This window comes from Rhinoderma darwinii, unplaced genomic scaffold, assembly GCF_050947455.1.
Source record: "Rhinoderma darwinii isolate aRhiDar2 unplaced genomic scaffold, aRhiDar2.hap1 Scaffold_999, whole genome shotgun sequence".
Lineage (NCBI taxonomy): Eukaryota > Metazoa > Chordata > Amphibia > Anura > Rhinodermatidae > Rhinoderma > Rhinoderma darwinii.
In genome coordinates this window covers 13,415-28,052 of record NW_027464573.1, presented here as the reverse complement: position 1 = coordinate 28,052, position 14,638 = coordinate 13,415, and the positions used below count along the sequence as shown (strand labels likewise).

Below are 14,638 nucleotides of genomic sequence, written 5' to 3'. Positions count from 1 at the left end.
AATGTACTGTCGTCCCTACATTTCAAGAAGAAGTAAGAATTGCAGTTGCAACAAAGCCTTGCTTGCCTACAAAGAGAGCAGCAATTTGGATTTGTTACTATGTTACCTAGAAGAATAACAAACTGTGCAAGGATGGAGGTTGTAGGAGCAAGGAGAAGTTGTCTGTAAAGTTGGTGGATGCCTATTTTCCATTTTGCAGTCCCTTGTCTCCCTCTTGTGGCCTCCTGGAGGCAACTAGCTGTGCAAAAAAAAGACAGCCTGGCGGCCGGCTGTTGCAGTGTTGCCCTCTCAGGCAACACTGAGTGACTGACTGAGCCTCACCGTCTTATATAAAGTTCAGACGGAACTTTGCACGTGTCATAGTGGAGCCCTCAGGATTCCAGAGCCAGCTTTCTGACATCATAATGGGGCCTCAGAGATAAAAGCCTGGGCCCAGGCAGTGTTGGTCAGTGCTGCTCAGCAGGCAGCACTGGACTGGACTGGATTACAGCTGATACAAGGTGTGAAGGAACAAGGGGTGGCTGTGGGCATGCACTTGCTGCCGCTGCCAGTGTTTATCTGCATGGCAGCAGGGCATTTGGGCGTTGCCAGGAAGGCGTTTTTATGTAGATTCCTCCTCTTTCAGCACTGCATTGTGGTGCAAGCAAAAGAAGCAAATCCTGTCTGGCTTCCTCTCCGGCCTTTATTCACCTCCCGTGTAGCTGTGAGTGTGTGAGCCTGCAGGGCCCCATGGAATTGCCTAGAAGTAGGCTGAATCGCTGCAAGGGCTGAACAGCAGTATCGGGCAGGCTCGGGCAACGCGCGGCCCGTTCGGGTTATCGCTTCTCGGCCTTTTGGCTAAGATCAAGTGTAGTATCTGTTCTTATCAGTTTAATATCTGATACGTCCCCTATCTGGGGACCATATATTAAATGGATTTTTAGAACAGGGAGATGGAAATAGAGCTTGCTCTGTCCACTCCACGCATTGACCTGGTATTGCAGTATTTCCAGGACCGGTGCACCCTTTCCTTATGTGTTGACTAAAAGCAGATTCCAAAAGTGTTTTATGTCTTTGCTATTGTTTCTGTCTTTCTGAAGGGATCTCCCCTTTTAATCCCATTATTTCAACACCTGTTGGACAATGCATGAGTGATAATGAGCTCATTGATTAAATGCAATTAATGAATAGATTGCCACCTCTTGTTGTGTGTCGTCTGTGTTTCTGTGTTTCCGGCATTTCACATTGGAACACCTCATTCACCTTCCTTGTCTTCTCTCCGCCCTCCCTTTTAGGTAAGTTAAAGAGCTGCACCTGAGCCAGCCACTGATTGATTGATTGATTGATTGATTGATTGATTGATTGATTGATTGATTGATTGATTGATTGATGCAGCACAACAGTCAAATAGTGGAGTGGAGTAGGGGAACAGCAAACAGCCAATAAAGCAGCCCGCCCGCTCGCCTGCCCGCCACAATGGACCTACCTGTGTACACTAGATGGATGTGATGGAATGTACTGTCGTCCCTACATTTCAAGAAGAAGTATGAATTGCAGTTGCAACAAAGCCTTGCTTGCCTACAAAGAGAGCAGCAATTTGGATTTGTTACTATGTTACCTAGAAGAATAACAAACTGTGCAAGGATGGAGGTTGTAGGAGCAAGGAGAAGTTGTCTGTAAAGTTGGTGGATGCTTATTTTCCATTTTGCAGTCCCTTGTCTCCCTCTTGTGGCCTCCTGGAGGCAACTAGCTGTGCAAAAAAAAGACAGCCTGGCGGCCGGCTGTTGCAGTGTTGCCCTCTCAGGCAACACTGAGTGACTGACTGAGCCTCACCGTCTTATATAAAGTTCAGACGGAACTTTGCACGTGTCATAGTGGAGCCCTCAGGATTCCAGAGCCAGCTTTCTGACATCATAATGGGGCCTCAGAGATAAAAGCCTGGGCCCAGGCAGTGTTGGTCAGTGCTGCTCAGCAGGCAGCACTGGACTGGACTGGATTACAGCTGATACAAGGTGTGAAGGAACAAGGGGTGGCTGTGGGCATGCACTTGCTGCCGCTGCCAGTGTTTATCTGCATGGCAGCAGGGCATTTGGGCGTTGCCAGGAAGGCGTTTTTATGTAGATTCCTCCTCTTTCAGCACTGCATTGTGGTGCAAGCAAAAGAAGCAAATCCTGTCTGGCTTCCTCTCCGGCCTTTATTCACCTCCCGTGTAGCTGTGAGTGTGTGAGCCTGCAGGGCCCCATGGAATTGCCTAGAAGTAGGCTGAATCGCTGCAAGGGCTGAACAGCAGTATCGGGCAGGCTCGGGCAACGCGCGGCCCGTTCGGGTTATCGCTTCTCGGCCTTTTGGCTAAGATCAAGTGTAGTATCTGTTCTTATCAGTTTAATATCTGATACGTCCCCTATCTGGGGACCATATATTAAATGGATTTTTAGAACAGGGAGATGGAAATAGAGCTTGCTCTGTCCACTCCACGCATTGACCTGGTATTGCAGTATTTCCAGGACCGGTGCACCCTTTCCTTATGTGTTGACTAAAAGCAGATTCCAAAAGTGTTTTTTGTCTTTGCTATTGTTTCTGTCTTTCTGAAGGGATCTCCCCTTTTAATCCCATTATTTCAACACCTGTTGGACAATGCATGAGTGATAATGAGCTCATTGATTAAATGCAATTAATGAATAGATTGCCACCTCTTGTTGTGTGTCGTCTGTGTTTCTGTGTTTCCGGCATTTCACATTGGAACACCTCATTCACCTTCCTTGTCTTCTCTCCGCCCTCCCTTTTAGGTAAGTTAAAGAGCTGCACCTGAGCCAGCCACTGATTGATTGATTGATTGATTGATTGATTGATTGATTGATTGATTGATTGATTGATTGATGCAGCACAACAGTCAAATAGTGGAGTGGAGTAGGGGAACAGCAAACAGCCAATAAAGCAGCCCGCCCGCTCGCCTGCCCGCCACAATGGACCTACCTGTGTACACTAGATGGATGTGATGGAATGTACTGTCGTCCCTACATTTCAAGAAGAAGTAAGAATTGCAGTTGCAACAAAGCCTTGCTTGCCTACAAAGAGAGCAGCAATTTGGATTTGTTACTATGTTACCTAGAAGAATAACAAACTGTGCAAGGATGGAGGTTGTAGGAGCAAGGAGAAGTTGTCTGTAAAGTTGGTGGATGCCTATTTTCCATTTTGCAGTCCCTTGTCTCCCTCTTGTGGCCTCCTGGAGGCAACTAGCTGTGCAAAAAAAAGACAGCCTGGCGGCCGGCTGTTGCAGTGTTGCCCTCTCAGGCAACACTGAGTGACTGACTGAGCCTCACCGTCTTATATAAAGTTCAGACGGAACTTTGCACGTGTCATAGTGGAGCCCTCAGGATTCCAGAGCCAGCTTTCTGACATCATAATGGGGCCTCAGAGATAAAAGCCTGGGCCCAGGCAGTGTTGGTCAGTGCTGCTCAGCAGGCAGCACTGGACTGGACTGGATTACAGCTGATACAAGGTGTGAAGGAACAAGGGGTGGCTGTGGGCATGCACTTGCTGCCGCTGCCAGTGTTTATCTGCATGGCAGCAGGGCATTTGGGCGTTGCCAGGAAGGCGTTTTTATGTAGATTCCTCCTCTTTCAGCACTGCATTGTGGTGCAAGCAAAAGAAGCAAATCCTGTCTGGCTTCCTCTCCGGCCTTTATTCACCTCCCGTGTAGCTGTGAGTGTGTGAGCCTGCAGGGCCCCATGGAATTGCCTAGAAGTAGGCTGAATCGCTGCAAGGGCTGAACAGCAGTATCGGGCAGGCTCGGGCAACGCGCGGCCCGTTCGGGTTATCGCTTCTCGGCCTTTTGGCTAAGATCAAGTGTAGTATCTGTTCTTATCAGTTTAATATCTGATACGTCCCCTATCTGGGGACCATATATTAAATGGATTTTTAGAACAGGGAGATGGAAATAGAGCTTGCTCTGTCCACTCCACGCATTGACCTGGTATTGCAGTATTTCCAGGACCGGTGCACCCTTTCCTTATGTGTTGACTAAAAGCAGATTCCAAAAGTGTTTTTTGTCTTTGCTATTGTTTCTGTCTTTCTGAAGGGATCTCCCCTTTTAATCCCATTATTTCAACACCTGTTGGACAATGCATGAGTGATAATGAGCTCATTGATTAAATGCAATTAATGAATAGATTGCCACCTCTTGTTGTGTGTCGTCTGTGTTTCTGTGTTTCCGGCATTTCACATTGGAACACCTCATTCACCTTCCTTGTCTTCTCTCCGCCCTCCCTTTTAGGTAAGTTAAAGAGCTGCACCTGAGCCAGCCACTGATTGATTGATTGATTGATTGATTGATTGATTGATGCAGCACAACAGTCAAATAGTGGAGTGGAGTAGGGGAACAGCAAACAGCCAATAAAGCAGCCCGCCCGCTCGCCTGCCCGCCACAATGGACCTACCTGTGTACACTAGATGGATGTGATGGAATGTACTGTCGTCCCTACATTTCAAGAAGAAGTAAGAATTGCAGTTGCAACAAAGCCTTGCTTGCCTACAAAGAGAGCAGCAATTTGGATTTGTTACTATGTTACCTAGAAGAATAACAAACTGTGCAAGGATGGAGGTTGTAGGAGCAAGGAGAAGTTGTCTGTAAAGTTGGTGGATGCCTATTTTCCATTTTGCAGTCCCTTGTCTCCCTCTTGTGGCCTCCTGGAGGCAACTAGCTGTGCAAAAAAAAGACAGCCTGGCGGCCGGCTGTTGCAGTGTTGCCCTCTCAGGCAACACTGAGTGACTGACTGAGCCTCACCGTCTTATATAAAGTTCAGACGGAACTTTGCACGTGTCATAGTGGAGCCCTCAGGATTCCAGAGCCAGCTTTCTGACATCATAATGGGGCCTCAGAGATAAAAGCCTGGGCCCAGGCAGTGTTGGTCAGTGCTGCTCAGCAGGCAGCACTGGACTGGACTGGATTACAGCTGATACAAGGTGTGAAGGAACAAGGGGTGGCTGTGGGCATGCACTTGCTGCCGCTGCCAGTGTTTATCTGCATGGCAGCAGGGCATTTGGGCGTTGCCAGGAAGGCGTTTTTATGTAGATTCCTCCTCTTTCAGCACTGCATTGTGGTGCAAGCAAAAGAAGCAAATCCTGTCTGGCTTCCTCTCCGGCCTTTATTCACCTCCCGTGTAGCTGTGAGTGTGTGAGCCTGCAGGGCCCCATGGAATTGCCTAGAAGTAGGCTGAATCGCTGCAAGGGCTGAACAGCAGTATCGGGCAGGCTCGGGCAACGCGCGGCCCGTTCGGGTTATCGCTTCTCGGCCTTTTGGCTAAGATCAAGTGTAGTATCTGTTCTTATCAGTTTAATATCTGATACGTCCCCTATCTGGGGACCATATATTAAATGGATTTTTAGAACAGGGAGATGGAAATAGAGCTTGCTCTGTCCACTCCACGCATTGACCTGGTATTGCAGTATTTCCAGGACCGGTGCACCCTTTCCTTATGTGTTGACCAAAAGCAGATTCCAAAAGTGTTTTTTGTCTTTGCTATTGTTTCTGTCTTTCTGAAGGGATCTCCCCTTTTAATCCCATTATTTCAACACCTGTTGGACAATGCATGAGTGATAATGAGCTCATTGATTAAATGCAATTAATGAATAGATTGCCACCTCTTGTTGTGTGTCGTCTGTGTTTCTGTGTTTCCGGCATTTCACATTGGAACACCTCATTCACCTTCCTTGTCTTCTCTCCGCCCTCCCTTTTAGGTAAGTTAAAGAGCTGCACCTGAGCCAGCCACTGATTGATTGATTGATTGATTGATTGATTGATTGATTGATTGATTGATTGATTGATTGATTGATGCAGCACAACAGTCAAATAGTGGAGTGGAGTAGGGGAACAGCAAACAGCCAATAAAGCAGCCCGCCCGCTCGCCTGCCCGCCACAATGGACCTACCTGTGTACACTAGATGGATGTGATGGAATGTACTGTCGTCCCTACATTTCAAGAAGAAGTAAGAATTGCAGTTGCAACAAAGCCTTGCTTGCCTACAAAGAGAGCAGCAATTTGGATTTGTTACTATGTTACCTAGAAGAATAACAAACTGTGCAAGGATGGAGGTTGTAGGAGCAAGGAGAAGTTGTCTGTAAAGTTGGTGGATGCCTATTTTCCATTTTGCAGTCCCTTGTCTCCCTCTTGTGGCCTCCTGGAGGCAACTAGCTGTGCAAAAAAAAGACAGCCTGGCGGCCGGCTGTTGCAGTGTTGCCCTCTCAGGCAACACTGAGTGACTGACTGAGCCTCACCGTCTTATATAAAGTTCAGACGGAACTTTGCACGTGTCATAGTGGAGCCCTCAGGATTCCAGAGCCAGCTTTCTGACATCATAATGGGGCCTCAGAGATAAAAGCCTGGGCCCAGGCAGTGTTGGTCAGTGCTGCTCAGCAGGCAGCACTGGACTGGACTGGATTACAGCTGATACAAGGTGTGAAGGAACAAGGGGTGGCTGTGGGCATGCACTTGCTGCCGCTGCCAGTGTTTATCTGCATGGCAGCAGGGCATTTGGGCGTTGCCAGGAAGGCGTTTTTATGTAGATTCCTCCTCTTTCAGCACTGCATTGTGGTGCAAGCAAAAGAAGCAAATCCTGTCTGGCTTCCTCTCCGGCCTTTATTCACCTCCCGTGTAGCTGTGAGTGTGTGAGCCTGCAGGGCCCCATGGAATTGCCTAGAAGTAGGCTGAATCGCTGCAAGGGCTGAACAGCAGTATCGGGCAGGCTCGGGCAACGCGCGGCCCGTTCGGGTTATCGCTTCTCGGCCTTTTGGCTAAGATCAAGTGTAGTATCTGTTCTTATCAGTTTAATATCTGATACATCCCCTATCTGGGGACCATATATTAAATGGATTTTTAGAACAGGGAGATGGAAATAGAGCTTGCTCTGTCCACTCCACGCATTGACCTGGTATTGCAGTATTTCCAGGACCGGTGCACCCTTTCCTTATGTGTTGACTAAAAGCAGATTCCAAAAGTGTTTTTTGTCTTTGCTATTGTTTCTGTCTTTCTGAAGGGATCTCCCCTTTTAATCCCATTATTTCAACACCTGTTGGACAATGCATGAGTGATAATGAGCTCATTGATTAAATGCAATTAATGAATAGATTGCCACCTCTTGTTGTGTGTCGTCTGTGTTTCTGTGTTTCCGGCATTTCACATTGGAACACCTCATTCACCTTCCTTGTCTTCTCTCCGCCCTCCCTTTTAGGTAAGTTAAAGAGCTGCACCTGAGCCAGCCACTGATTGATTGATTGATTGATTGATTGATTGATTGATTGATTGATTGATTGATGCAGCACAACAGTCAAATAGTGGAGTGGAGTAGGGGAACAGCAAACAGCCAATAAAGCAGCCCGCCCGCTCGCCTGCCCGCCACAATGGACCTACCTGTGTACACTAGATGGATGTGATGGAATGTACTGTCGTCCCTACATTTCAAGAAGAAGTAAGAATTGCAGTTGCAACAAAGCCTTGCTTGCCTACAAAGAGAGCAGCAATTTGGATTTGTTACTATGTTACCTAGAAGAATAACAAACTGTGCAAGGATGGAGGTTGTAGGAGCAAGGAGAAGTTGTCTGTAAAGTTGGTGGATGCCTATTTTCCATTTTGCAGTCCCTTGTCTCCCTCTTGTGGCCTCCTGGAGGCAACTAGCTGTGCAAAAAAAAGACAGCCTGGCGGCCGGCTGTTGCAGTGTTGCCCTCTCAGGCAACACTGAGTGACTGACTGAGCCTCACCGTCTTATATAAAGTTCAGACGGAACTTTGCACGTGTCATAGTGGAGCCCTCAGGATTCCAGAGCCAGCTTTCTGACATCATAATGGGGCCTCAGAGATAAAAGCCTGGGCCCAGGCAGTGTTGGTCAGTGCTGCTCAGCAGGCAGCACTGGACTGGACTGGATTACAGCTGATACAAGGTGTGAAGGAACAAGGGGTGGCTGTGGGCATGCACTTGCTGCCGCTGCCAGTGTTTATCTGCATGGCAGCAGGGCATTTGGGCGTTGCCAGGAAGGCGTTTTTATGTAGATTCCTCCTCTTTCAGCACTGCATTGTGGTGCAAGCAAAAGAAGCAAATCCTGTCTGGCTTCCTCTCCGGCCTTTATTCACCTCCCGTGTAGCTGTGAGTGTGTGAGCCTGCAGGGCCCCATGGAATTGCCTAGAAGTAGGCTGAATCGCTGCAAGGGCTGAACAGCAGTATCGGGCAGGCTCGGGCAACGCGCGGCCCGTTCGGGTTATCGCTTCTCGGCCTTTTGGCTAAGATCAAGTGTAGTATCTGTTCTTATCAGTTTAATATCTGATACGTCCCCTATCTGGGGACCATATATTAAATGGATTTTTAGAACAGGGAGATGGAAATAGAGCTTGCTCTGTCCACTCCACGCATTGACCTGGTATTGCAGTATTTCCAGGACCGGTGCACCCTTTCCTTATGTGTTGACCAAAAGCAGATTCCAAAAGTGTTTTTTGTCTTTGCTATTGTTTCTGTCTTTCTGAAGGGATCTCCCCTTTTAATCCCATTATTTCAACACCTGTTGGACAATGCATGAGTGATAATGAGCTCATTGATTAAATGCAATTAATGAATAGATTGCCACCTCTTGTTGTGTGTCGTCTGTGTTTCTGTGTTTCCGGCATTTCACATTGGAACACCTCATTCACCTTCCTTGTCTTCTCTCCGCCCTCCCTTTTAGGTAAGTTAAAGAGCTGCACCTGAGCCAGCCACTGATTGATTGATTGATTGATTGATTGATTGATTGATTGATTGATTGATTGATTGATGCAGCACAACAGTCAAATAGTGGAGTGGAGTAGGGGAACAGCAAACAGCCAATAAAGCAGCCCGCCCGCTCGCCTGCCCGCCACAATGGACCTACCTGTGTACACTAGATGGATGTGATGGAATGTACTGTCGTCCCTACATTTCAAGAAGAAGTAAGAATTGCAGTTGCAACAAAGCCTTGCTTGCCTACAAAGAGAGCAGCAATTTGGATTTGTTACTATGTTACCTAGAAGAATAACAAACTGTGCAAGGATGGAGGTTGTAGGAGCAAGGAGAAGTTGTCTGTAAAGTTGGTGGATGCCTATTTTCCATTTTGCAGTCCCTTGTCTCCCTCTTGTGGCCTCCTGGAGGCAACTAGCTGTGCAAAAAAAAGACAGCCTGGCGGCCGGCTGTTGCAGTGTTGCCCTCTCAGGCAACACTGAGTGACTGACTGAGCCTCACCGTCTTATATAAAGTTCAGACGGAACTTTGCACGTGTCATAGTGGAGCCCTCAGGATTCCAGAGCCAGCTTTCTGACATCATAATGGGGCCTCAGAGATAAAAGCCTGGGCCCAGGCAGTGTTGGTCAGTGCTGCTCAGCAGGCAGCACTGGACTGGACTGGATTACAGCTGATACAAGGTGTGAAGGAACAAGGGGTGGCTGTGGGCATGCACTTGCTGCCGCTGCCAGTGTTTATCTGCATGGCAGCAGGGCATTTGGGCGTTGCCAGGAAGGCGTTTTTATGTAGATTCCTCCTCTTTCAGCACTGCATTGTGGTGCAAGCAAAAGAAGCAAATCCTGTCTGGCTTCCTCTCCGGCCTTTATTCACCTCCCGTGTAGCTGTGAGTGTGTGAGCCTGCAGGGCCCCATGGAATTGCCTAGAAGTAGGCTGAATCGCTGCAAGGGCTGAACAGCAGTATCGGGCAGGCTCGGGCAACGCGCGGCCCGTTCGGGTTATCGCTTCTCGGCCTTTTGGCTAAGATCAAGTGTAGTATCTGTTCTTATCAGTTTAATATCTGATACGTCCCCTATCTGGGGACCATATATTAAATGGATTTTTAGAACAGGGAGATGGAAATAGAGCTTGCTCTGTCCACTCCACGCATTGACCTGGTATTGCAGTATTTCCAGGACCGGTGCACCCTTTCCTTATGTGTTGACTAAAAGCAGATTCCAAAAGTGTTTTTTGTCTTTGCTATTGTTTCTGTCTTTCTGAAGGGATCTCCCCTTTTAATCCCATTATTTCAACACCTGTTGGACAATGCATGAGTGATAATGAGCTCATTGATTAAATGCAATTAATGAATAGATTGCCACCTCTTGTTGTGTGTCGTCTGTGTTTCTGTGTTTCCGGCATTTCACATTGGAACACCTCATTCACCTTCCTTGTCTTCTCTCCGCCCTCCCTTTTAGGTAAGTTAAAGAGCTGCACCTGAGCCAGCCACTGATTGATTGATTGATTGATTGATTGATTGATTGATTGATTGATTGATTGATTGATGCAGCACAACAGTCAAATAGTGGAGTGGAGTAGGGGAACAGCAAACAGCCAATAAAGCAGCCCGCCCGCTCGCCTGCCCGCCACAATGGACCTACCTGTGTACACTAGATGGATGTGATGGAATGTACTGTCGTCCCTACATTTCAAGAAGAAGTAAGAATTGCAGTTGCAACAAAGCCTTGCTTGCCTACAAAGAGAGCAGCAATTTGGATTTGTTACTATGTTACCTAGAAGAATAACAAACTGTGCAAGGATGGAGGTTGTAGGAGCAAGGAGAAGTTGTCTGTAAAGTTGGTGGATGCCTATTTTCCATTTTGCAGTCCCTTGTCTCCCTCTTGTGGCCTCCTGGAGGCAACTAGCTGTGCAAAAAAAAGACAGCCTGGCGGCCGGCTGTTGCAGTGTTGCCCTCTCAGGCAACACTGAGTGACTGACTGAGCCTCACCGTCTTATATAAAGTTCAGACGGAACTTTGCACGTGTCATAGTGGAGCCCTCAGGATTCCAGAGCCAGCTTTCTGACATCATAATGGGGCCTCAGAGATAAAAGCCTGGGCCCAGGCAGTGTTGGTCAGTGCTGCTCAGCAGGCAGCACTGGACTGGACTGGATTACAGGACTGGATTACAGCTGATACAAGGTGTGAAGGAACAAGGGGTGGCTGTGGGCATGCACTTGCTGCCGCTGCCAGTGTTTATCTGCATGGCAGCAGGGCATTTGGGCGTTGCCAGGAAGGCGTTTTTATGTAGATTCCTCCTCTTTCAGCACTGCATTGTGGTGCAAGCAAAAGAAGCAAATCCTGTCTGGCTTCCTCTCCGGCCTTTATTCACCTCCCGTGTAGCTGTGAGTGTGTGAGCCTGCAGGGCCCCATGGAATTGCCTAGAAGTAGGCTGAATCGCTGCAAGGGCTGAACAGCAGTATCGGGCAGGCTCGGGCAACGCGCGGCCCGTTCGGGTTATCGCTTCTCGGCCTTTTGGCTAAGATCAAGTGTAGTATCTGTTCTTATCAGTTTAATATCTGATACGTCCCCTATCTGGGGACCATATATTAAATGGATTTTTAGAACAGGGAGATGGAAATAGAGCTTGCTCTGTCCACTCCACGCATTGACCTGGTATTGCAGTATTTCCAGGACCGGTGCACCCTTTCCTTATGTGTTGACTAAAAGCAGATTCCAAAAGTGTTTTTTGTCTTTGCTATTGTTTCTGTCTTTCTGAAGGGATCTCCCCTTTTAATCCCATTATTTCAACACCTGTTGGACAATGCATGAGTGATAATGAGCTCATTGATTAAATGCAATTAATGAATAGATTGCCACCTCTTGTTGTGTGTCGTCTGTGTTTCTGTGTTTCCGGCATTTCACATTGGAACACCTCATTCACCTTCCTTGTCTTCTCTCCGCCCTCCCTTTTAGGTAAGTTAAAGAGCTGCACCTGAGCCAGCCACTGATTGATTGATTGATTGATTGATTGATTGATTGATTGATTGATTGATGCAGCACAACAGTCAAATAGTGGAGTGGAGTAGGGGAACAGCAAACAGCCAATAAAGCAGCCCGCCCGCTCGCCTGCCCGCCACAATGGACCTACCTGTGTACACTAGATGGATGTGATGGAATGTACTGTCGTCCCTACATTTCAAGAAGAAGTAAGAATTGCAGTTGCAACAAAGCCTTGCTTGCCTACAAAGAGAGCAGCAATTTGGATTTGTTACTATGTTACCTAGAAGAATAACAAACTGTGCAAGGATGGAGGTTGTAGGAGCAAGGAGAAGTTGTCTGTAAAGTTGGTGGATGCCTATTTTCCATTTTGCAGTCCCTTGTCTCCCTCTTGTGGCCTCCTGGAGGCAACTAGCTGTGCAAAAAAAAGACAGCCTGGCGGCCGGCTGTTGCAGTGTTGCCCTCTCAGGCAACACTGAGTGACTGACTGAGCCTCACCGTCTTATATAAAGTTCAGACGGAACTTTGCACGTGTCATAGTGGAGCCCTCAGGATTCCAGAGCCAGCTTTCTGACATCATAATGGGGCCTCAGAGATAAAAGCCTGGGCCCAGGCAGTGTTGGTCAGTGCTGCTCAGCAGGCAGCACTGGACTGGACTGGATTACAGCTGATACAAGGTGTGAAGGAACAAGGGGTGGCTGTGGGCATGCACTTGCTGCCGCTGCCAGTGTTTATCTGCATGGCAGCAGGGCATTTGGGCGTTGCCAGGAAGGCGTTTTTATGTAGATTCCTCCTCTTTCAGCACTGCATTGTGGTGCAAGCAAAAGAAGCAAATCCTGTCTGGCTTCCTCTCCGGCCTTTATTCACCTCCCGTGTAGCTGTGAGTGTGTGAGCCTGCAGGGCCCCATGGAATTGCCTAGAAGTAGGCTGAATCGCTGCAAGGGCTGAACAGCAGTATCGGGCAGGCTCGGGCAACGCGCGGCCCGTTCGGGTTATCGCTTCTCGGCCTTTTGGCTAAGATCAAGTGTAGTATCTGTTCTTATCAGTTTAATATCTGATACGTCCCCTATCTGGGGACCATATATTAAATGGATTTTTAGAACAGGGAGATGGAAATAGAGCTTGCTCTGTCCACTCCACGCATTGACCTGGTATTGCAGTATTTCCAGGACCGGTGCACCCTTTCCTTATGTGTTGACTAAAAGCAGATTCCAAAAGTGTTTTTTGTCTTTGCTATTGTTTCTGTCTTTCTGAAGGGATCTCCCCTTTTAATCCCATTATTTCAACACCTGTTGGACAATGCATGAGTGATAATGAGCTCATTGATTAAATGCAATTAATGAATAGATTGCCACCTCTTGTTGTGTGTCGTCTGTGTTTCTGTGTTTCCGGCATTTCACATTGGAACACCTCATTCACCTTCCTTGTCTTCTCTCCGCCCTCCCTTTTAGGTAAGTTAAAGAGCTGCACCTGAGCCAGCCACTGATTGATTGATTGATTGATTGATTGATTGATTGATTGATTGATTGATTGATTGATGCAGCACAACAGTCAAATAGTGGAGTGGAGTAGGGGAACAGCAAACAGCCAATAAAGCAGCCCGCCCGCTCGCCTGCCCGCCACAATGGACCTACCTGTGTACACTAGATGGATGTGATGGAATGTACTGTCGTCCCTACATTTCAAGAAGAAGTAAGAATTGCAGTTGCAACAAAGCCTTGCTTGCCTACAAAGAGAGCAGCAATTTGGATTTGTTACTATGTTACCTAGAAGAATAACAAACTGTGCAAGGATGGAGGTTGTAGGAGCAAGGAGAAGTTGTCTGTAAAGTTGGTGGATGCCTATTTTCCATTTTGCAGTCCCTTGTCTCCCTCTTGTGGCCTCCTGGAGGCAACTAGCTGTGCAAAAAAAAGACAGCCTGGCGGCCGGCTGTTGCAGTGTTGCCCTCTCAGGCAACACTGAGTGACTGACTGAGCCTCACCGTCTTATATAAAGTTCAGACGGAACTTTGCACGTGTCATAGTGGAGCCCTCAGGATTCCAGAGCCAGCTTTCTGACATCATAATGGGGCCTCAGAGATAAAAGCCTGGGCCCAGGCAGTGTTGGTCAGTGCTGCTCAGCAGGCAGCACTGGACTGGACTGGATTACAGCTGATACAAGGTGTGAAGGAACAAGGGGTGGCTGTGGGCATGCACTTGCTGCCGCTGCCAGTGTTTATCTGCATGGCAGCAGGGCATTTGGGCGTTGCCAGGAAGGCGTTTTTATGTAGATTCCTCCTCTTTCAGCACTGCATTGTGGTGCAAGCAAAAGAAGCAAATCCTGTCTGGCTTCCTCTCCGGCCTTTATTCACCTCCCGTGTAGCTGTGAGTGTGTGAGCCTGCAGGGCCCCATGGAATTGCCTAGAAGTAGGCTGAATCGCTGCAAGGGCTGAACAGCAGTATCGGGCAGGCTCGGGCAACGCGCGGCCCGTTCGGGTTATCGCTTCTCGGCCTTTTGGCTAAGATCAAGTGTAGTATCTGTTCTTATCAGTTTAATATCTGATACGTCCCCTATCTGGGGACCATATATTAAATGGATTTTTAGAACAGGGAGATGGAAATAGAGCTTGCTCTGTCCACTCCACGCATTGACCTGGTATTGCAGTATTTCCAGGACCGGTGCACCCTTTCCTTATGTGTTGACTAAAAGCAGATTCCAAAAGTGTTTTTTGTCTTTGCTATTGTTTCTGTCTTTCTGAAGGGATCTCCCCTTTTAATCCCATTATTTCAACACCTGTTGGACAATGCATGAGTGATAATGAGCTCATTGATTAAATGCAATTAATGAATAGATTGCCACCTCTTGTTGTGTGTCGTCTGTGTTTCTGTGTTTCCGGCATTTCACATTGGAACACCTCATTCACCTTCCTTGTCTTCTCTCCGCCCTCCCTTTTAGGTAAGTTAAAGAGCTG

At 47.8% G+C, this 14,638-nt stretch overlaps 10 non-coding genes across 10 annotated transcripts; all 10 read left to right on the top strand.

The window, feature by feature from the left end:
* The first annotated feature begins 817 nt into the window (after positions 1-817).
* LOC142735427 (U2 spliceosomal RNA) lies at positions 818-1,008 on the top strand. The gene has a single exon (XR_012880510.1). It is a non-coding gene; the product is annotated as a U2 spliceosomal RNA (small nuclear RNA).
* A 1,300-nt stretch (positions 1,009-2,308) lies between these two features.
* LOC142735426 (U2 spliceosomal RNA) lies at positions 2,309-2,499 on the top strand. Its single transcript, XR_012880509.1, has one exon. It is a non-coding gene; the product is annotated as a U2 spliceosomal RNA (small nuclear RNA).
* A 1,296-nt stretch (positions 2,500-3,795) lies between these two features.
* Positions 3,796-3,986, top strand: LOC142735425 (U2 spliceosomal RNA). Its single transcript, XR_012880508.1, has one exon. It is a non-coding gene; the product is annotated as a U2 spliceosomal RNA (small nuclear RNA).
* Positions 3,987-5,258: 1,272 nt separating this feature from the next.
* Positions 5,259-5,449, top strand: LOC142735423 (U2 spliceosomal RNA). Its single transcript, XR_012880506.1, has one exon. It is a non-coding gene; the product is annotated as a U2 spliceosomal RNA (small nuclear RNA).
* A 1,300-nt stretch (positions 5,450-6,749) lies between these two features.
* On the top strand, positions 6,750-6,940 carry LOC142735412 (U2 spliceosomal RNA). The gene has a single exon (XR_012880496.1). It is a non-coding gene; the product is annotated as a U2 spliceosomal RNA (small nuclear RNA).
* A 1,288-nt stretch (positions 6,941-8,228) lies between these two features.
* On the top strand, positions 8,229-8,419 carry LOC142735422 (U2 spliceosomal RNA). Its single transcript, XR_012880505.1, has one exon. It is a non-coding gene; the product is annotated as a U2 spliceosomal RNA (small nuclear RNA).
* A 1,292-nt stretch (positions 8,420-9,711) lies between these two features.
* Positions 9,712-9,902, top strand: LOC142735421 (U2 spliceosomal RNA). The gene has a single exon (XR_012880504.1). It is a non-coding gene; the product is annotated as a U2 spliceosomal RNA (small nuclear RNA).
* Positions 9,903-11,207: 1,305 nt separating this feature from the next.
* LOC142735420 (U2 spliceosomal RNA) lies at positions 11,208-11,398 on the top strand. The gene has a single exon (XR_012880503.1). It is a non-coding gene; the product is annotated as a U2 spliceosomal RNA (small nuclear RNA).
* Positions 11,399-12,682: 1,284 nt separating this feature from the next.
* Positions 12,683-12,873, top strand: LOC142735418 (U2 spliceosomal RNA). Its single transcript, XR_012880502.1, has one exon. It is a non-coding gene; the product is annotated as a U2 spliceosomal RNA (small nuclear RNA).
* Positions 12,874-14,165: 1,292 nt separating this feature from the next.
* On the top strand, positions 14,166-14,356 carry LOC142735417 (U2 spliceosomal RNA). Its single transcript, XR_012880501.1, has one exon. It is a non-coding gene; the product is annotated as a U2 spliceosomal RNA (small nuclear RNA).
* The last annotated feature ends 282 nt before the right edge of the window (positions 14,357-14,638 follow it).